Below are 23,933 nucleotides of genomic sequence, written 5' to 3' on the forward strand. Positions count from 1 at the left end.
ATACTCGGGCAGAAGGCAAAATGCTTAGAAGGACCTAATTATCTGTGGTGATCACATACTATAGAAAGTGCATGTTGGAAAAGCTAGAACTAATGAAAAAAACCTGTTTTCTCTAGGAACATAACAACACGTTCAAAAGGGATAATCGGCTGCTCGCCAAGCACTAGTGCAGGATGAAATGGAATAAAATACATTGCAAATTCGGGTAAACAGGGGCGTCTTTCTTGTGCAAGGGCACAGCAGAGACTAAGAATACGCCAGACCGTCAACATTTCACCACAGTGTTCGCAAAAAGGTGGATCTGTCCATGCAACAAGTACACATCGGTGGCATAAGAATGACCAAGCCTCAGGCGACAGAGTAATATCCCACGAGACCGGGTTTCATGGGAAGAGCTCTCCCATATCCCTAGAACAGGTTTGATGGAGTGCAGCTTATTGTCATGCTGTTGATTCCATTCTGTTTGTCATTTTAGGAAAATTGCTGCCCTAAAAATAGGCTTCAGGTCTTGATGTGGTTGCTGCAGACGTGTTTCTAGCAAGTTTTTCGAAGAGGCCGCAAGCCTGTCAGCCTTCTCATTGCCCCTAAGCCCAACATGGCTGGGTACCCAGCAAAATATGATGTCATGCCCCTTATTTAGGCCCCTATTTATTTTTGCACGCACAAGCTGGATGAAATTATGCTTTATTTATTTATTTATTTGAAAATACTGCAGGCCTTTCTCAGGCCCTGGCAGGTTACAGGCAACAATACACAATAGTGCCATATACAGCGCTAAAAAGAAAAAAAGAAAAAAAAAACGAAAAAAACGACAATACATAAATTCATAATGACGGAGAACATAGTACATTAAAAATTCTATCAAGCAATAACACAAAAATTAAGCCCTTACAGTTTTCATCTCATTCAGCAAAGGGTACTGTACAGAAATACATGCTTTCATCGGATTACTTTCAACGAATGCTGACACAAAAAAGATGAATTTTAGGATATCCTACATGTTAAAATCAATGACATTTTGGCAATAAGATTTCCTAAAGTGCATAGTCAAGCCATCTACGAACGACTGCGTTTCGCAAATTTTGATTAATTCCTCCGGCAACAAATTCCAATCTTCAATGCTATGAACAAAGAACGAATACTTGAACGTGTCACTATGGCTGATATACGGTTCGATCTTTTTACTGTGGTTAGTTCGATTATAGTGACTATGTGGTTTCCTAAAATAATTATCTGCTCTCATTTTAAGGTGACCATGATAAAGTTTATGCCGGAACTTTAAGAGCGCAATAATCCGTCTAACACTAAGACTTTGCTTTTTAGATTGTTCAAGCAAACGGGACATGCTCTCCGCGCGCCTATATTTTGAAAAAATAAATCTTAAACTCCAGTTTTGAATTTTTTCTAAATCGTACGAAAGATATAGTTGGTGAGGGTCCCAAATGATACTTGCGTATTCTTACATAGGCCGAATTAATCTCTTATAGGCGGTTAATTTGCATTCTAGTGTTGTATTTTTTAACCGTCTCCTCAAAACGCCCATTTTTCGGCGAGCAATATTGCACACATAATTAACAGGCGCGTCCCATTTTAAGTCCCGCGTTATTTGAACTCCTAAGTATTTAACTTGGTCTGTTCTAATTAGGGGGTGGAACAAATCTCATACTTAGATTCAAGAATTTCTTTTTTGTGGGTTATTGTCATTGCTACCGATTTCTGGTAATTAATATTCAGTCCCCATTCCAGACACCATTTCGATAAAGCATGTAATGACGAATTCAAATTTTCTTGATCGTCCTGCTCAGTTACATTAGAGTATAAAACGCAGTCGTCCACGAAAAGTCTCATCTTTGTTGATGAGTGAACATTATTGCCTATGTCATTCACATAGATGAGAAACAACAAAGACACGAGCACTGAGCCCTGTGGCACACCAGAATACAGAATCCTTTACAGCGCTGATTGCAGTTATAACACTTTGAGAATCAACAAACACGACGGCCTTCATTGTATGGCTTTCTATAATTTAGTCCACTGTTTTTAATACACCTTGAAAATCTGCACTGAATATACTAGCAACACTGTTCAACCGCTGAACGCTCGTAAACGATTCAGAGTACATAGCAGATCCAACAAAAGAGGAGGTCTTTGCCCCGTCAGTATAAAACTGTGCATAATCTTTGTATTTTTTAGTACCTCACGAAACTCCTGCGGGATGATTATTGGAGAAATGTTATGTTTGTTGAACCTGGTGAAACACTAATCACAGCTGACTGGCAGCAGGTCCCAAGGGGCAACAGTGTCGGTCCTTCCGAGCGAGCTTATGCCATTCAGTTCAAGACTAAGAGATTGACGGATGTCCTCAAGGCGAAGACTGAGCGGTCGCACAATACTAGGCTTATTTTGAAAAATAAGGGAAGAACTAGAGTCATGCACACAGCGGTATGTTAAATGGTTAGGGTCGGACAGGGCTTTGTAGGCGTATATCAAGCTAATATATTGCCGTCTTTTTTCCAGCGACATCTGATTTGTCTCTACATATAAACTGAGGACTGGAGATGTCCGAAAAGCCCCTGTTGCAAGTCGAAGGCAAAGGTGGTGAGCAGGGTCCAACATCTTGAGTGCCGATGACTTTGCCGATCCGTAAACTACTGCTCCGTAATCAAGGCGGGACCTGACGAGGGAATTACACAGGCGCAGCAGACACTTTCTGTCAGATCCCCATGTCCTGTGTTACAAGGCTTTGGGGATATAAGCATATTTTAGACATTTAAGTTCTAGCTGTTTCAAATGTAAAATAAGATGTAGCTTCCTATCAAAAATGAGTCCTAAGAACGTGTGTTCATTTCGGGTACTTATGGGAGTTCCATTGATCTCTAATGATGGATCCAGTGTTATTCCACGTTTTAGAGAAAACGGTACGCACACTGACTTCTCAGGTGAGAACCGGAAACCGTTTTCGTCGGCCCATTTACTCATTTTATTTATTGCGAGCTGCAGCTGGCGTTCACAGCTGGAGAGATTGCAAGAAGAAACTGATATTTGAACTTCATCAACATACAAGGAGTAAGACACAGTGCGTGGTATTACCTTCGAAAGAGAGTTGATCTTCACGGCAAATGTAATGCTCAAGACCCCCTCTTGTGGCACCCCATTCTACTGAATAAAAAGGTCTGAATATGTGGCACCTACTGTAACTTTGAATGTTCGGTCAGACAGAAAGCTTTTTATAACACAGAGTATGCGACCACGTAAACCACATGCGAACAGTTCCCTAAGTATTTCATACCGCCATGCCGTGTCGTACGACTTCTCCAAGTCAAAGAAGACTGACACGCAGTGCTGCCTGTTTACAAAAGCGTTGCGTATAGTCGTTTCCAGGCGCACTAGGTGGTCAACAGTTGACCGCCCTCCATGAAACCACACTGGCTCCGATCGAAGAAACCCTGCATTCAAGAAAATGCACAAGTCTCCTAGTGATCATACGCTCAAATATTTTTCCAAGACTGCTTGTAAGTGCAATAGGGTGGTAGCTGGATGGAACTGACGAGTCTTTACCAGGTCTCAACAGTAGGATAACATAGGCCTGCTTCCAGGCTTGGGGAAAGTATGCCTGCGTCCACAGATGATTAAAAAACCAAAGCAAAGTTTCCAAAGATTTTGGCGGCAGCTCACGAATCATCTCGTAATGAATTAAATCAGGGCCAGGGGCCGACTGTTTCTTAAGACTAAGAGCCAACTTAAGTTCCTGTATTGTGAAAGGTTTGTTGTATCCTGCAGTATTTCCTCCAGACATACTAATGCGATGGCATTCTGCACGAGCCTTGAATTGTCGAAATTCTGCCTTGTAATTATCGGAGCTAGAAACATTGTGGAACTGCTCTCCGAGAACATTAGCCAGATCTCTGAGCGAGATTGTAGGAGAATGGAAAAGGGGAATTACAAACGCATGATAATCACCCTTGATTTTGCGGTATTGATCCCACACTTCCTTGGACGAGACAAAACTGTTGACTGAAGAAACATACTTCATCCAAGTTCGTCGTTTAGCTCGTTTCCTCGTCCATCGAGCTTTTGCTTTTCTCCATTTGAACTCTATTTTATTGAGAGGAGTTGGGTACGGTCTCAACGTATCCCAGGCTTTATGCTGTTCTTTTCTTGTAGATGCAGTGTTTGTTCCACCATGGCTTACGCCTCTTCGGCATGTTTTCAGAAGTCTGCGGAATAGCCTCAAAAGCTGCATTAAGAATATGTTCGGTGACATATAATGTGGAATCTTCTGGAGACAAAGTTGCCAGCAGTGAGGCATCTAGCGTTGCCTTTAATTTAAAAGCCCCCAATCTTCCTTTTCTAACTTCCACCTAGGTACGCGCTTTAAAATTTTGGGAAGTGCGACGTTGCTCTTTAAAATGACCGGAAAGTGGTCGCTTCCAAAAGGGTTCTATAAAACGTTCCAAGAGAAACAAGGAAACAATGAGGGTGATGAAATAGACAGGTCGATGGATGTGAAGGAGTTATGATGTGCACTGTAAAAAGTTGTTTTTTTGTTATTTAAAAGACTCAATCCTGGAGGGAGTAAAAGACGCTCTATGACCTTGCCACGAGAATCAAGTCGGTCACTTTCCCACATAGGATTGTGAGCATTAAAATCGCCTAAAATTAAGAAGGGTTCTGGCAGTTGATCAATAAGACCTTCGAGTTCATGAATATAGAATGGAAGATGTGGTGGAAGATATAACGACACAATGGTAATAAGACATTCAACTAAAACACGAGTTGCCACAGCTTCAAGTGGTGTACAAAGAGGAACCTCAGCACATGCTACTCCTCTCCGTACAACCACAGCAACACCACCAGAAGACTGGGCTGACAAACGCTCTTTCCTAAAAACACGGTGACGACGTAAAATATCAGTGTGAGTGTTCTTAAGACGAGTTTCCTGTAAACATACAGCAATAGGTTGCAGCTCGTCGAAAAAATAATGAACGTCATCTATGTTTTGTAGTAGACCCCGGCAGTTGCACTGCAGGAAGCCAACATGACCCATTTATTTGCTTGCTTAAGATGTAGTTAAAATGTGGGGTTCGTAGCTGTGACCAAGTGGAGAAAGGTTAGCTTGCGTTGGTTGGGGCAGTGACACGTGGGGGTTTTCTCTTCTGATCCCCCTTTTCAGGGGCAGATTTTGTGCCTCGCTTGGCAGGTGGAGGTGGTTCTGTCGGATCGACAGATACCTCCATGGCCTCCTCCTCCCGCTGGGAAGTGGAAGGAGTGGGCCCCTCACTGCTGTGAGAGGGAGTGGCGTCAAGCACCACTCGAGGCTTCGGGCCAAGACGATGAGGCGTCGTCTTGGTACGTGGAAGTTTTGGTGGGGCCGCCGGGGTCTGGGAACCCACAGGAGCATCGCTGGGGGTTGGGGGGCTGGTGGAGCACTCAAAATCTTGAGGACTGTACTGAGTGCCCACCGATGCCTTGAGTGGCAGCGCAGCCCCCCTGGCTGCCACCTCGGCATAAGTGCCTCCTTGGAGGAAGGGAAACCGTTTCCTTGGCTCAGGGTATGTCAGGTTCTCTTTTATCTTTTAAGCTAAAATCTTCTTTTCTTCTTGGAACTTTGGACAGGCTCGAGAGTAGGTGGGGTGGGGACCAGAGCAATTGATACACTTAAGAAGTGTACCTTCGCATGCGTCGGCTGGATGGTCTGTGCCTTCACATTTTGCACACGTTGTTTTTCCTCGACAGGTTACCGAGCTGTGGCCAAATCTTTGGCACTTGAAGCATCGCCTTGGGTTAGGTATATAAGGGCGCGCCTTGCAGTGGAGATAGCCTTCTTTAATGCTCTCAGGCAGTACGGTGGATGCAAACGTGAGGACCAGATGCTTTGAGGGTCTCTCCTGTCCATTTCTGCGAATTGAGATTCGTCGCCCAGCGACCACTCCCTGCCCGGAAAGGCCCTCCAAGATCTCGTCTGCCCTAGATTCTAGAAGGTCATCCTCTGAAATGACACCCTGGCAGCTGTTCAAGGTGCGATGTGGAGTGACAGATACTTTGTAATCCGAGATCTTGTTTAAATCTAAGAGAACCACACCCTGAACTCCGTTTTGTACTTTAACGAGCAGGTCACCAGATGCTAATTTCTTTGCTTTAAAGTTCTGACCAATTTGGTTTTCTAGAGGCTTTGAAATAAGGAAGGTTGAAAGCTTGGCAAGTGGTTTTCGTTTTGTTCCGAACACATTACCAGAAAGCGGCTGAAGCTGTTCTGGGCTGTAGCTGATGAGTTTTTGGTAACTACTTCGGTCCGGACCCTTTTCAAGGTCCGATCGGGGGAGGTTTTTTGCTTAGAACCCATATGAAGGGCAGAAACTTCGGCATCCGTAGCGCACAACCCACCGCGGAGTCAAACAAAGGGATAGGTAACATCCCATAACAGGTCTGACTTGTCTGAGTATGGTACTCTGCCAGTGCTACTAGGAAGCTATAACCAAGTGTGGTTCAAGAGAGAGTTCTGTCGCCAACCAAGGTTAGCCCTTGCCGCCAAAAAAGGTGAAAACGAAGAATAGGAGAAAGGAGGAAAGAGAAAGGAAAGAGGGGATAGTGGAAAAAATGGTGACTGACTAAATCATCCTGGTCAGGCCAAGCCAGGACACCCGTCTACGGGAAGCGGGGGCCGAAGTGGTGTATTGCCTCACCCGGGGGGCCCCGAAAGGTCCAAACCTACCCCGGGTTCGACTCAACAACCAGGATGCCCTTTTCCCCCGACACTGGAAAGCCACGCACAGCCAGACGTGGGCGGGCGAACCCGCATGGCTCGGGGTTCGTGGTGACGCCACTCACCAAACGCCTGCTTTCACAGGTGCCCCCTGCGGGGGCAGGGGCGTGGCAACAGGAGGGTCTTTTCATTACTAAGCGTTGCATTGCGTAACTACCGCGATACTGGCATCACATGCAGGATCGCCGCACGCTTCCATATTCCTTCTCATACTGATTACGACAATGCATATTTCTTATTCGCCGACATTCGTTACATCCCTACCGAAATAAACAGTTTAAGGTGGATTATGAAACAGGAAAATCTAACTGGATTTCTAGCTGGAAACCTGATATCCAGTTTGCAGACAAAAGTGCGCAAACTGGAATTCAGGTTTCCAGAAAGAAATCCAGTTAGATTTTCCTGTTCCATAATCGACCTTAAACTGTTTTTTTAGCTAGGGATACCATTTTAGAACAGTCGGGTGCAAATAAATGAGCCATGATTCTATTTTGATGCTGATTTTTTTTTCAGATGCCTCGGGGTTAGCAACCTCCAGAACCCGTCCTCCCTACCCTCCCCACCTCCTCCTGCGCACCCTCCCATCCTCCTTTGTACCCTCCTCCGCCTCTATACCTATACCTATACCAAATAAATCTTTTTTTTTTAAACGTATTAAACAAGTTATGGTGGCATGAAAGGTTCGATGAAGAAATGCCGACTGTGCGAAGTAGCATTGTGAAATCTTCTCAGTTTCTACGCCTCTACCTTCTCTATTTTATATCTCAGCGAAAACAATAGTTACGGCATTCATATATAGCTGATATTTCCTCCCAAGAACATGAACTTCATATACATTTTTAAGAAAAATATCTAAATTATGACACGGAGCATCATTGCATGACCTGACGTGGAATCACCCAGTTACTATAATCACAAAAATGTGCAGCACAGTGGAAGTTACGATGTGTGAACAGGCTCGCGCCGTCAGCAAGAAAACATAGCGCCAAGTTCTAGACGGGTTAGCTCTCAATGTCTTTTTGGGTCTTGACAATTAAGGCGCGCATAGACATAAAAAAAAAATTTTCAACTTGTCTTAAATTATGTACTTTTTTACTCGAATAAGATGTTTATCGTCTCATTATTGCTTTTCGTTTAAGAATCTAGTTCTGCAGCTGAGTGGCCAGTTTGCCTCCACCGTTTGGATCTCCGCAAGTGTTTCAGCACGACTTCAGAAAATGCGTTGCCAAAACGCAGAAAACTAGATATTAAGGAGGATATACCCTTTTATAGAGATCCGTCGACGGACCGAGTTTGGGGAGCCGCGGAGGACGCATTTCCTTCTGTTCCACACAATCATGGCCGCCATTTCTGACATGGGCACTCCCCCTCGCCCTATCGCGGAAAAGCATAATTTTATCCCACCCGAGCCAAGCAGACAGCTTTATACCTACTCGGAAAGCTAGAGGAAGAAAGCGTGAAGAGTGCTATCACCGATTCCATCTTGGGAAGGGCGGCAGCTTTGAGCGGTGTCAGCAAGCGACCTCTCTACAAGGGGCAAGTGCTACAACGCGATTGGCAAGGTGGTATCATCTAAAAAATAATCTCGGGGAGAGAAGTGCTGCGGGAGATAAAATAAATTTCACGTCTTAGAGCGTGTTTACGGGTTTTTCTGTGATAATGCCATTCCGACGGTTGCAAACATGAAGCGGAGATTTGACGGCGACGACAACCTTCCCAGTGTGTACAAAGCAACCCTCCATCGGAAGCTAAAGATGTTGGGCTTTAGATTTAAGGGCACTTTGGCAACCGCCATCAATCAGGACAGCGAGCATTGTGCTGTGGCGGTGCCAGTACCTGCGACAGATACATGCGTTTAGAAGGCAGGGGCGGAACATCTTCTACACTGATGAAACGTGGGTGAACGACGGACGCACCCACTCGAGAGTCTGGGCCGACGTATCCATGATACGTGCGCGTGAGGCCAAGGACTCTGGACCCTCCAATGGGTTGAAAACCCCAGCGGCAAACGTAAGAGTATGATCGTCAACCGTGTTGGCAGCGAGAACGAGTTTCTCGACGGTGCGGGAGAAGTTTTCTGAGCAAAAAATGGCAAGTGGTGACTACCATGAATAAATGGACGGAAAGTACCACGAACTTTAGTTGGTCGACACACTGCTGCAATTCCCACCTCCAGCGAGTGTCATAATGATGACTAATGCTTTCTACTATTCGGTGAAGCTGGAGAAAGGGTCGAAGATGTTAACTTTCAAGAAAGACCTTCAGGCGTGGCTGTCAGCGAAAGGTGCGGCCTGGACCCGGTACATGATCAAGGCAGAGCTGATGAAGTTTGTGGCCATGACGAAGCACGAAGGAGAAAGGTAGCGCACTGGCACGATTGCTGCGGCAGCGGGCAACCTGTCTTAAGGCTCCCAGCTCACCACTGGTAGTAGAACTTGGTCGAGTTGGCATGGGTCGACATGAAGGATTATGTTGCGTCCCTTAATAAGGTATTCGAGAGAGCCCAACTGGGACAACTCGTGGATAAAGCTATTAATCAAGGAACTGCAAGGAAATGGACAAAATTTGTCCGGTGAGTGGTTGATGAGGACGCGGCACCGAGGAAGGTTGACTACGTTCTGGACGACGCTTTTGATGGACAGGAGCCTGTTTTGATCGCAATGGATGTGTCTTTTTCGGAATAGGACACTGATAGCTCCGACTGTGACCTGGAATGTTGGCCATTTTAAAGGTGGCTAATTCACAGTTTACTAAGCTTCAGACGAGTCAAGAAAGTGGAACTTTTTTTTTAATGAGTCAAATAGCAATACGAAAGCTAAACAAAGTTTTTTTCTGAAACTGCCTAGCGTATGTGGATATGTGTGGGTTCCAAGAGCTATGAAAACTACAATTATTCCTTTTATGCGAGGAAAAAATACTGTGAATCTGGTTGTCTTACAGGACTCAAAGCTAATTGAACAAACAAACACTCGTCTTTATCTCAGTTTCTCTTTAAGTAGACTTCGCTTATTTGGTGTATGATATCTGTGCAATGCAAAGACAAGGTGCCAACAGATTACGTTCAAATACCTTTGTTTTTGTCTAGATAGAATCGTTGGCTCTTAGAAACGTGTATAGTTATACAATTATTATCCGATTGTAGCACTGCCACAGAAACACCAGTTTGGACTGGGGCCGCCTTTTGCATGTTGCCTGGAACAATAAAACAGCCGGTACTGTGATTTAAAAAAAAATGAAGATAAGTCCCGGGATGTATAACGACAGGATATTTTGGAACTGCGTGTGCTGAACTTGTTGCTCATCGTGTTGAGCTCCAGTGCAATCATGAATTCCCATGTTTTTTAAGTGAAATCGTCTACTAAATTGCCTACGCAATGTTTACGGTGTTCCGAGGTTCTCTTCTCTCAGTACTGGTCACCATCCACATCAGATGGGAAGTCCTGGGAGTTCTACTTGCCTAACAACGGACGTGAAGAAGCGAGATACGAGCATAAGTCTCATGTAAAGCATTATAGTAAGGGTTTATTTTAATTAGTTATATTTTATGCGGCCAAGTTGCGTGTCATAGCACGAATTTTACTTTATGTGACAGCAATCATAGCCAGGGAGTATATATAACTAGTTATTTTATGCTATATTTCCAAATGGAAACCTTGATGTTACTCTTCTATCTCATTAGTGTACTTCACGGCACTTGGGACTTTGTACGGTTAACAGGGATATCAGTCTCCTGCCACACATACAAGGTGCAGTTGACACCGAAGCTCTATGATTATATGTAAGAAGACGCTTAATTCGGGATTATAAAGAGCAAAGAGCGTGAAACAGATTAACTAAAGCCACGGAGCTCTTCACCGGATCGAGGCGCAGTGCTTGGAGGCCACGCATTTTCTTATATCGGTAGTTTTCAACTCAAAATCCGCGGGGCCCTTGGGCTCCCAGACACCGATTGTAAAATGCGCTGTCTCGAAGAGGTTGTTTCATGGACAGTAGCGATACATTTTTAGAAACGCCAGAAGGCGATTGGTGTATAATCATTTCGACGGTGACTAGCGTATAACAAGAATGGTGTTTCTGCCTATGAATGAGTAAGGCACGGGAGACCTTCAGAATGCCATTGTAATAATGGGCTCCAAATACAGGATTGCTCCGATTACTTGATGAAGTGCTAATGTAGGTGGCATTATGTCCAATAATTTGGGAGGCGTGGTGAACGCACGGGCGATTATAGCTCTAACTGGAGTGGTGTAACCTATTCCACTTGTCTGCTTTGTCGCGGGCTTAGGGACATCCGAAGCCGTTTGCCAAGTGATATCTCTGGTGCTCTGTTTATCTCAAAAAACATTGTTTTTGGAAACCTGTCGTGGCGGACGCTACGCCCACAAACTTGTCACTTATGCTCTTCAGGCTGTTCAGCAAAGGGAATTATTCAGCAGCTAGGGGCGGCAGATTGTTGATGGTGATCTCAAATCGAAGCTCGTTTCTAGCAGTCTTTTACTTTCTCATCCGATTCTTGGCATGTACAGCTCTCTTCGTCTCCCGAAATGTGGTGTTGAGCTCCAGCTTGTACCTTGTAACTTCGGACTCTTTCTCCTTAGCTGGACATTCGACCGCATGAAAGGTGTAGTCACCTTTGCAGTTCACGCAGTAGGGGTCGCCTTCGCACGTGGCTTCAGGCTTTTTCCACACCGACGGCACACTTGGGATTCTGTCGTGCATGCAGTTTCTGTTCTGCCGAACTTGTGGTATCTGTATAATTGCAAATGGCGTGCTCGGTAGGGGATACCATCCGTTCTCACGAGACCCACTCTGACATGTTGAGGTGCCTGTTTCCCTGCGAATTCCACTCGTACAATGGGCGATGTTTTGCCAAGTCGTTTCGCTTCCACTATGCCGAAGGAGGACTAGGGTTGTGTATTTACGTCGTTTTCTGTATACAGCCGGGATCAATATCGCGGAGGACGCCAAAGCAGCTTGTGAGGTCTCACTGGCATAGTACAGAGCTTGGTTAGCTTGAGGAGCTTGACTTTGAATACAAGTCGTTTTACATCGACTGCAACAATATTCCGTCCTTTGTTTACCCGAACAACAGTGATCTTGCCTGGTGCAGCGTTGTTCAGGAAGTCAATAATCTTCAATTTGTTCAGTAAACTTACTTTCTTGTTATTATTGGGGACGTACAGTACGGTGCACCCGTCTTGAGAGTGAATTCTGTCTTTGGAAGCCGGTGTTAGGCTCTGGTACGTCTTGCTTCTCTGCTTTCCATGAACTGCCTCGTATTTTCCATCATTGGATTCCATTCCGTTATCATTCAGGGTGGGTACGATCGTCGATGAGGGGCTCCTGATGGTTTCGGCAATATTTCCATTCAAAGAAATTTTGTATTCATCTTTCACGAGCGTGACGGAACTTGCTTGTTTTATGGCTTCTTATTTGTCCAATTTAAGGTCTGTCGGTGGTTTCGATGCCGTGGCAGACATTTTTGAAGATGTCCTGACTTCCCCAAGGGAGGCTCCTTTGTGCGGAGATCGCATAACTCTGTTGTTATAGGTATCCGCAGAATATGAGGTGGCAGGATCGTTATTTAACGGTATTTAGTTATAAATCAAGAGACACAAGAAGGGTAACCCATAGCGGTTTCGTCGTCGTCGAATGTTCCTGTCGCCTGCGTTTTGCTCCTCGCGGGTTCATACGCCAACAAGGAAAACTGTGCAGAGTTGAGTTCGCGTCTATAATTGGCCCACGAGAACTGTAGGTTTCACCGCACTGAACAGGTTTAGCAAATACGCTATAGCTTCGCCGATACAAGAAACTCCGCCGAAAACCCGTGAGAGTGCGGAGAACGTAACAGTGGCGCCTCCAGTGGACTGGGAGTCTACTGAAGCAAACGACGCAATGCATAAGTATAGGCTCTGCGACGTGCTAGAGATTCGCAGACCCCATTATTACGGTCAATTCGCTTGCAGGGTGGATTCCACAGATCGCAACTGCAATGACAATCAAATGACAAAGCGCACAGAAACAAAGGTAGATGCAATAAAACAAAGGTAGAGGAGTATATTTAGCGGTCTCGAACTGCACACACGGGGTCACACGTTTCTGGAGCGCATCAGAGAAGCGGAAAAAAGGCGTTTAGCTACTACATAGTAGAGGTTACAGTTGCTGCCTTACAAACTGCGTTGTTACAATTGCTTACCTGAAGAGGTGATTATTAAAACGTGCGCAAAACGACCTGTTAAGATTACGAGACCATGCGCACCAGCCTCTGCAGCATAGCAACAACAAAAATTAACACGAAAAATGAACGTGCAAACTCTTTTTGAACTTTGCAGAACAATGGTGAATAAAACAAAGAAGTTAGCTGAACTATACAAAAGTACAAATCACCCCGCAGAGACCTTCTTCAAGGACGATGATCGCGCGGGGCGTCGGCATGAGCATTGAAAATAAGCAATTGGTGATCACCGTCGGTGTTGAGTCCACAACAAACAAAGCAAAAGCAAGACGAACAGATTACTAAAAAAAAAAGAGCTTCACTTTTTATTTTCAGGTGCACATTACACATTTTTTATTTACTCTCGCGGCGTGGGTAATAACTAAAAACAGAACAGAAGAAAGGAATAACGTAGTCCAGCTTACAATGCCCGTTAAATAAGAGTCGCGCGTTGCAATCTTCTCCATGCTAGAAGCGTGTGCATTTTATGATTTCCCATTTCTTTTCCCAATGATATCAGCAGATGGTTTCTTTGCTGGCTTGACAAAGCAGTTCAAAAGTACGTATAAGTACTCGTTGACGTATATCTCCAGGCAATCCTTGCACACCATGCCCTTGTTTCGAGTGTCGATCAGCGGCGCCGAGTGCGCCATTAGCTGAACTCTTGTTTGGAGCAATATACCAGTGCAATGTGTGTCAAAGGCACGGCTGAAGTTACCGGCTGAGTGAGGAGCTAAGTGGTAAGGTGATGTATTTTTCGCATACGAATATTTTTTCTGCAACAAAATGTCTTTCGATGTGTTCCACCTTTCTGATCGCAGTTGAAGTTAAAGAGCACGATGATAGATTTGTCAGGCTGCCCACCCGTCTACATCGGACTGGGTGTTCAGTTGTGCATTTTTCTGTCGTCCGGGAAGTTTTCCGTGATCTCTGTGGAGTTGTCATAATCGTCTGTTAAGGCGTCAGTGGCGATTGTGAAGTCAGAGGTGGATAGCTCTTCCAGTTTATTTTGAAGTAACTTAGCTACTCACGTTTCCTCGGTCTTCGAGAAACAGAAGAAGGATTTTCCACCACATCGCAAAAACTTGTTTTTGCAGTGGTAGGTGGCGCATGGCATGCCTGTCATCTCCAACTATGCGCTGGTGTATGCCCTAAGGCGGCCGGTTGATCAACGAAGGATGATCCATAGAAGACGGGCCGACGTACTCAAGTAAAATCCGAATAGAAGTGTACAACCGGCTTACAGTTTTTAATATATATATTCAGTACCAAAAATCACTTGCGAAGATTTCGGATTAGAAACTATATTGAAGGCAAGAATAGGAGGTTATCGTAGACGACAGCGGAGAGAAACAACAAAAATATACACCATCTTCCCGAGGGGAACCATGGGGTGATGCGGAGCATCGTTCCATCACACTTCATCGGAACAACGGAGGAAGTGGAGTCAACAGCGGTGAACTTAACGCGCGCAGAAATTGGTTTGCTCTTTATGTTTATACGGCCTTGATGGAGATGCGCCTCAACGGGTAATCGGTCTCTTAGCTGTAGATGAGAAATTTAGCCAGTGCAGTACAACCGCTAACCTGGGATTCTTAACGTGCATCACGCAGTAGTCATCACACGAACGCGTGCCGGTATACGAAACTCATCCAGATCGGAACGGGCGGGGGTGGCGGGGACTCGAACCCAGGAGGTTCCCAGCGCAAGCTTTCGCTCCACGCTCCACGCTCTGAGCTGAGACGCGTTAGCCCACTCGGCCACTTCGCCCCCTTGAACGCGCGCAGCGCGCAACCGCTCCTTATATTCAAACTTGAAGGAAAAGAAACTATAGAGGAGGAGAGTTGCGCCAGCGCGCGCTGTGTGAGTAGAAGCGAACGCACGCCAAGTGCACGCAGCTGGTAGCTGCGTGCACTTCGCGCATCTGTTGAAGAGAGAGAGAACGCACGCGCAGCTGTTAGAGAGAGGGACGCAGCTGGTAGCTGCGTGCACTTCGCGCAGCTGTTGGAGAGAGAGAGAACGCACGCGCAGAGGAGAGTTGCGCACGCGTAGTGTGAGTGCGGACTACGACGCCGCGGGACATAGCCCGAGCAAGAGATGCTCCGCACCTAAAAGAACAACAAGGTTGCAGACGGCCCTCCAGATGTACGGTATTACAGTAGCAGATGAACTGGCGGTAGAAAGCGCCGAAGCGAAGAAAACAAAAACTAAGTCGAACAAGACACAGCAAAATACACAACGGTTTGAACGTCAAGTAAATTAAAGAGAAAAAAAAAACAGCATAAAAGCAGGAGGATGAAGGAACGCCGCAGCATAGCGTCGCCTCAAACATAAAAAGAAAGTAGACTTCGAAAAATGAAAGAAGTTCCAGGACCGTTCAACGAGTTCCGGCATTTATCGTAGAAGGCGCAGAAGACGTTAGTCGTCCCGCCGTTAAGAATCGCGATTTGTGCACCATGTATAACATGACCGAAATCACCTTTATTTGTGCAACGACGCTTTCCCCTTTTTCTTTCGCACACGTGAGAAGTCTGTTTTTTTTGTTATTTTCTTGTTTTTTGTGACTCCGCTTTCAAGAGTTTCAGTAATAGCGTCAGATTTTTATGTGTACAATCTACTTCTTCCAGAGCATACTGACATCGCAGTAAGGTACGTCGTTAGAAATTGTCGTTTTGTTCTTCATCGGAATACGATCTTAACGGGATTAGCCAGCTCGCCTATTCGACAATACGGTTTTAAGCAATATATCAATGAGAATTGGAAATTGCAACAACAAAACGGATTGATTGATGAGAACAGTAAAGTTAACACGTGGCTATAATCTGAAAGTTTTGTAGATTTCCCTCTTTCAACAAACAGGGCGAAAGTACATTCGCGTTTTGCCTGGCTTACCTACGTTCTGACAGCCTGTTTGCTTCAGAAAAGTTCGAACATTGCACCCTAAAAGCTGTCAAATCTTTCTCACATAAAGAAAATGTCTTTGACTCATAAGGTGGCACCTATGTTTTAACATCCAGAGCAGCGAATACCCGCGACAATTTGTTTTCCACCGGTCACCTCGCACGGAGATGGGCAAAACCAACATGTTGTGGAGAATTCGTTTTTTATCGGAAACTCCGAGCTCGCCAGGGGCGCTGCGATTACTTTCTGTCCTCGCTCCACGAGAGTTGTCAGCATTGGCTTACACGGTATTTGGTTTTAGTGAGACATAATATAAAGACCAGCTGCTACCGCCGGTTATATTATGTTATAAACACAAAGTAACGCCAGCGACGCGCTCAACTCCGTGCGCGCGCGAAACAGGCAAGCTCCAAAATATTTGCAAAAACCCCGAAGTCTTTTTTTTTTTTTTCATTCACTGCGGTGCGGATTATGAACAGCGCCTTACACGATAAAGCAGCACAGCGGTGCTACTCTTTCTTCTGCACTGTTCAGGTATGAATATACTCGTATTAATCTCCAAAACCGCATTGAAATAAGGGAACTGACTTCTTGTTAAGCGTTACAAATTTACCCCTTCCTGTGTTAAATTAAGGTATAAGAATAAATTATGGTTAGATTAGCTTTATGTTTTTCTCAAGGTATAGATATTTAAAACGGCAAATTCTCGCGTCTTACTTCTAAAACCATATCTTGGAGGAGCTACTTTGCGCAGTGACCAGTGGTTGAGAAAGAGCGGTGTTACATCCGAATTCAACTCGATTCAACCTTCTCTCTGTTATGATAGTGGTAAAAAGTTTTTTTTTTCTATAAAAGGGTTTTAAGAATTGGATTATCTTACCAATTTTGTACCTTGAAATGATCGGTGGACGCATGGCGTAAGTCGAAACATCTGGAAGAAATAGCCAGGACGATTAGGATACCACAATATTTGTCTGTATTACAGAGGTGGATTGGAGCGCCCACAAGGTGTGTTGTTGAAAATATTTTTGCGGCACATGTGAAATATTGTTAAAGTAAATTCAATTCAGAATGGTCTTGGTGGAAACAGCGTATAGCACCAGACGAAAAATACAGAATGTTCTCTTGTACGTATTTAAGCATTTATCGTTGTTCACATACAAAACGTAGTTGGCCTATATATTGGTACCTTAAAGGGACAATGAAGGCAACTTCGGAAATCTTTTTGGCGATTGAACTGGGTTCCAGGCACGTCTCGGGCCACGTTGCCCAAATTTCAGCCGAAACCGGCGCTTGTATGCCGCGCAAATCAGTTAAACAGTCGCGGTAATAATCATACCGGAATCGACTGGAGCGACGCCCCGAGAGTTGCGGGAGAAGCTGGGAGAAGCGGAGCTCACGTGACCGATGCGAGGCCAAGAAGCGCGACGTCACAGGAGACGCCTCAGCGATTGGTTGAAACGAGAGACACGCCCTCGGTCACGTTTTGATTTTTGGTTTTTAGGAATACTGTTCTAATTTCCGCTTGAATAGCCATGAAAAGTATAAATCGGACCGGAAATGATTACTAAACCGTAAATAACGCAGCATAATTGTTTTTTTCTTTGCTACGCTGGACGCGAAACGGCCACCGAGCAACTATGGGCACTTCGGCATGCGGGCCGCTCATTATCAGCTGGGCGGTCTCCCTCGGGTGATGGCGGAGGCCGCCACACACGTACTCCCGTTCCGTTTGTGTTGGGTTACTGAACGGAAGCTCGAACTCGCTCGCGAGAGCGGCATTGCCGTCTATGTTGAGAGATTCGACGAAACGACCGCGCCACCGCGCCAGCGCGCTGCTATAACCCACCGCGGTAACAGGATTCTCGATCTCCTAAATACTACCGATACCGACTATTCACTTTTGACGTCACTCCCTACGTCACCTCCGTTTTCGGAGGCCCAGAAACGAGAATGGAGATTGTTCAGTTTCGGTTTTTTTACTTCTTTCGTAGGCACAGAAATACGCGTCACAAATGTCTACAAAAAATTGGGCAGCATGCTATGTTCCCAAGAAGCATAAAAACACCATTTAAAAAAATTAAATAAAATCGTCTTCATTGTCCCTTTAAATGATTAGCTAGAGGTTGAAAGTACAAAAAGGAGCCCTCAAAAGGATTCAGTTTTGTGTTTATTACCGAAAAAAAAGAGAAAAACACGATGCCTAACGCCCTGTTTTAGCCCAACTAGAACACTAGCTGTTTGGCTAAGATGGCTAATTTTCAGGGGCAACAAGTATCTTTATGTGACGTTATCAGCGATTGTTTCAAACTTTAAATCAGAAAATAGCGGCCGAAGGCGTCTGCAAATAATTAAGTAGATATGACGATCGCAGCTCCCGGCAAGGCGCCCTATTTTCAATTAAATGTTTTCGAAAATGCCTCAAAACTTATGAATAACCTATGGGTTAGTTCTTAAACTACAACGTGGGATGCAGAGCGCTAGCCCTACATTTAGGCGAACATTATAAACACAAGAGTCCGTAGCATATTTTCTTTATTAACAATGCCGTACAATCTTTTTGGGGGACCACTCTCTCGAGACTAAAAAAACTTGGGGTTCCAATGACTGCCCTCGCAGCTGCGGCCCAACGTACAATAACTTTGTCTGGCTTTACATCTGTCGAATAAATTTCTCCCTGCGACCAAATAGGTAGCTTCACGCCTGCTACAAATAACATATTCTTCCAGCGCATTTAAATAAGGCTGGTGGCTTTTGAAGAAAGAGAACCAAGTTTCTATCACCACCACAAAAAGCTATACCTCGCCGAATCCCGAGACTCCTCCATGATGTAGCGCTAGCGTTGGGAACTAGACACCGAAATTTGGTAAATTATTTTTTTCTTCCATTTCAATTGTTGTAAGCAGTTTTTGAAAAGTTCCATTGTGAGACAGATAAGGAACAAGAAAAATAAGTAATTAAAAATCTTAGCGTTAGAGAAATTAATCTTTAAATGCAGCATTTATTTAGATAAAACCAAGGAGACAAAGAACTGCGGTATCGGAAGCGGATTCGATTACGGGGCAGAAGGATGGCTAGAGATGACCATTACTGAAGCTCTTTGTTCGCTTCCTTTTGCTTTTATTGTTTGTACAAGGGCGAACATTCTTGCCCCGTAGCGCCAAATTCAAATTTTACAATCAAGCTTTTTGCGCCACAACTTTGTACGGCGATTGGGCAATATTTGGTCCAAGCGTCAGTTATCCATGTACTTGAATGGTCGAAAAAAGAAAATATGAATTGTATTAAATGATGTTTAGTTAATTAGCAAGTTATTCGGTTTATTTTGTAGTCGACGCATAACCCCTAATTTGGCCGCAGAGCTAGAAGAAACCCTAAAGCACGTTTTATATTTGTTTAAAGCTTTTAGTTTATAAAAAACATTCGGTAACAATTTAGATATTAATATTTATTAAAATCAATATTTTGTTTTTAAATATTTCTACAAGGAAGATGGGGGATTGGGCAATAATCTGCAGGCAGTGCAACTTGAGAAGGCCAAAACTCCATGATAGCGGTTTGTTCAGTGGATGCGTAATAAAGCATAAATATGCATGTTCACAGGCGTACATAAGCATATACAGGGTGTCCCAAGTGAGCAGTTCGATGTAAATTGAACCGTAAAAATCAACGCCTGCCCATAGCACCCTGAACTTTTCGTAAAAGGTGCATTTCACAGGTCGGTTTTAATGCTCAGATCTTAGGCGCCTGTCCCGGGCATTGCATTACGGGACGTCTCCCATGATGCAACGCGCGGTTATGTCGTCAACGTCGGGAGGTTTCTCATAATGTGACGCTTACCATAATACGAGAGTGACGTTTCCCATAATGCAGCGCGCGTTGTATTATGGGAAACGTAACTGTCTTATTATGGGAAACGTCGTGACGTCACTCGTGATGCCACGCGTTGCATTATGGGAAACGTCCTATTAAGCAACGCGCGAGCAGTGCACGAGGAGGGGAGGAGGGGGAAGATGAGGAAGAGGAAAGAGGAGAAGAGGAAGAGAGGAGTAGGAAAGGGAGGAGAGAATGAGGAGGAAGGAGGAAGAAAGAAGGAGGAACAATGAGGGAAGCGGAAAAATAGATCGGATGAGGAGAAGGAGGTAAGGAGGAAGGAGGAGGAGCGGAGCAGCAGGAGACGAGGAGAAGAATTGAGGGGGGAGGCGGAGGAGCGAGGAGGATGATGGGAGGAGGAGGACGAAGGAGGAGAAGGGGAGGAGGAGGGAGGAAAGAAGAGGAGGAGGAAGAGTATGGGAGGAGGAGGAGAGGGGGAAGACGAGGAGGGGCAGGGGACATACCAGCCAACCGTTGTGCAGGTAATATCACAATTCATAAATCACAGGGAGGCAAGCGTGACAACGTGGTGTACTCGTCATCTAAGTGGCCATCTACATGGGTACGGGTGAGTCTGTGCTGAAAAAATCAAGAACGCCGAGCAGTCTTCGACAGAGCCGAGATCAAGTAGGATGACATCGAAAGTACCAGGTGCTTCGTCAAAGTGTTGACTGTAACACTTTCTCGTTCTCCCGCCTTGCTCCTGGTGTCTTATCTTCTGGCACAGGCAGCACTTAGACAAACTGGAGCGTCCATATGTGAGAACTGTATTTCCTTTCTCCGGTCAAGCGGTGAGCGAAAAGACCACAAAATATATATCACATTGTTTAGTACGGTATATCTGAAAATCAAAATACCTCAAGAGAGGTGAAGGAGAAGGTACGGATGTGGAGGAGGGGCATACCCTGCTCTCCGTACTCTCTCCTTCACTTTTTCTTGAAAAATTGCAAAGCGCACCTCCCTTTCTCTAAAAAATAGAGCCTGCGTCGCCGTCCGCCGCCGGCGGGCGGCGATGCAGACGACCAAGTCGACTGGCGTATTAAAATGAACGTAATCTTTTTGGAATATGTTTTTGGTAAAAAAGATACGTACAATGAAATTAAAGCTTAAAGGAAGAAAATGCTTTTGCATAACGACGGAGCTTTTTGCTGCCAACGGATTTCGTCTGCGTGTTGGCTGCTTTTTTTCGCTCGTCGGCTAAACCTTCCGACGCTGCTCCCGACGCCATCCATCAATACCCGCGCCCAACCCGCCCCGCAACTCTATTCGGTCGTCTGCGTCGCCGTCCACCGTTTACACTGGCATCTTTTTTGGCCCTATTCTTTACAGAAAGGGAGCTACGCTTTCTATTTTTATAAGAAAAAAACGATTTGCTAAATACACCTTTGACGAACGAAAAGTTGATTACTACCTGCAGGCGTCGATTTTTACGTTATATTTTAGATTGAGTCTGGTGACTTGGAACACTTTATAGAACAACAAAACGCGATTCTAAAATTATCTCGCTACTATACATCAGTTAACAAATTCATATTTTGCAAATAATTATGACATGCTATGGTTTAGCGAGAATAAGCTTCATTATTTTATCCAATCAATATTTATTGTCGAATATTGCTTATGATTTTGTGTATTTAATATTTATGGTATTATGAATTTAACTGATGTGAGACCAGACTTTGTGCGAGCAATAGCTACATTCTATCGTTCACCAAGGTACGTGTGAGAGGTGTTAGAATTTTTAAAGTATTGTTGTGGCGGTGCTGCGAATGAGAAGACGACGAAAAGGAGGACAGGAAGAAGTCGCGAAAAAAAGGACGGATGGCGATGAACGTTGAACGCCGAACGCTGGGATTCTAAACCGTCTTGATTTTCTTAACAGTATGTATCCTACGCTCAACTCTTATTTGTGCTTAATACAAGACCAAGACGCGGTAGCTAGGCAGGTTTGTTAACCGAACAATCTTAAATCCCCTAAATAGTCATCAGTGTTATGAAGATGTGGCAGATTTGCAACTTTTACTACCGCATTTTTTCTGCAGGAATCGAAAATCTGGTTCTGTTTTGTAAGGTAGTGGTGCCGCATACGGGATGACAATATACAAAGTATGATCGCACAAGGCCATGAAAGCTTGTCAGCTTAACAAACAGGGTAAATAATGACCGTCATCTAGATTGCGTGTTTACGGCTTTTCTTGCTCTTTGTTTAATGTATTCTATACGACCATTGCATAATACGTTGTCTGGAAAAAGTGGCATTTAAAGCCTTGCACTTTAAGGCTAGATTGAATAGTCACATTTTTTGTGTGGAATAACATATGCATCTAGTTTCGCGTACAATGATTTGTAACCTGCTTTTGTTTTACCAACAGATGTAGTTAGGAAAGTATAGGACCTGCTGTCATCTCATTTTCATGACAAGTATCATCCTTCGCGAATACGGTAGTCCCATTAACATAGGTTTTACACTTTAAGAAATTCCTGCGCGTCTACTTACCCAGGTTTATAGGCGGCTGCAACTTGGTATTAAGAAACAAAGCCTAGCGCAGCACAGAATGCACGCTGGCCCCGGCAGCAAAACATTTCTGTCTTAGAGGAATTTTCCCCAATCTTCATAACGGTGTCGACCTTGTCTCGTCGTTCTACGTTGTTCCGTAATGCGGAGACGGCCATCTTAGCACAGTGGACGTAGGACTGCTGGATCTGTTCGGAATTTCGCCGTTTCTAACGGCTTAGCTTGATCGTTTTGAAAAAAAAAAAAACATTGTGGTAAACACGTGAATTTAAACGTGCTCTTATGCTTGTTTTGACTGGGAGGCGGAGTTAATGCCCGCCTTCGCTGCCGGTGCAGCTCAATCAACTCAAAAACATTCATTAAACAGCTGGTGCGACGTTCTCTAGACACAAAACCGAAAAAGGACGACGCGGGAGAGCGGAACTCTTCTCTCATCTGCCTGGAAAAGGAGAAAAACGTCTCGTTCCTTCCGTCTTGTGTCCGCTTGGGGGCGCGCCAGTGGAAGAAAAGAAAACACGGCGTTACGACCTTATTACTTTTTTTTTTGTTATAGTGCCGACCCTCAGTATTTTTTTGCTCTCAGTGTTTCTAGCACCAATCGTGCATTGCTAAAATGGCAAGAGTTTGTCCTCTCAAGGCTCAATGATCAAGGCCGGCTAACGAAACGCAGAGCATGACTTAAAATGTACAATGATAATGATCCCTGGAGAAGGGGAACAAGGGGGCAGCGGAAAAACAAGATTCTTCAAAGACAGCTGGGAGATTTGTGTAAAGAAATACGCCTGGTCCCTGGTATCATGCGAGGCAGCACCATATCGAGGGCTGTGTTTTGCATAGTGAACAATGACAACAATAGTGACCGACGTGACCTTGTGTTCGCAATCAGTGTTGTAACAACAAGATAAGATGACGTAAAGAGTCAAAGATTGATACCGCTGGTCGGGCCGTGATTGGAGGGGGCGGGTTGTCGGTGGTTGACATTCCGTTTTGCATTAAGTTGTTTAAGACCGCTTCAGAGATTGTGGTGCAATTGATCGACCTGTTCCTAATCACTTTGGAACGCTGGTCTGAACCGTAGCTTATATCATATTGTAGCAAATGTGACTGTCGATGTCCTGCTCTCTCCTCCCCGAGACCGATTGCGATCTGGAAGATGGACTAAACAGTCTTAAAATAAAAAGTACACACACCAAAAAAAAAAACATTATAATCTTAATTTTGCTGTTTAAATATGCTACGATTCGCTGAGATGAGCTCTAAACGTTTTTGAGCTCATCAATGTGCAGCTCCGTACGCTTAACGCCTGCCGCAAGTCGAAGTTTTCACTGCATTCAGCTTGGTCGTAAAGAAATTTCTCTACCCGTGAAGCATCGTTTCGACATGAGTCACAACCCCTCTAAAGAAAAAATTGCAGCAGCACGGGAACAGCAAGAATAGAGAAACAAATACCATGATTAAAAAATGACGTCCTTCACATGTTTCGGAGATGTGCTGTGCGGGGGAGCAACACATGGCTTGGAACCCCTGTGGAGCGGCTTGTTTTTTGGGGGGTTTACAATAATATCAACGTGAGCGTTTACATTTTTCTAAGAGACTCACGTACCCCCTGAGCAGTTCAAAGTTCATTGGGGGTATGGCTTTACTGAGAAAACAAAAATCAACATTCG

The sequence above is a fragment of the Ixodes scapularis genome, unplaced genomic scaffold, assembly GCF_016920785.2.
Source record: "Ixodes scapularis isolate PalLabHiFi unplaced genomic scaffold, ASM1692078v2 PGA_scaffold12__126_contigs__length_90152505, whole genome shotgun sequence".
Classification (NCBI taxonomy): Eukaryota; Metazoa; Arthropoda; class Arachnida; order Ixodida; family Ixodidae; genus Ixodes; species Ixodes scapularis.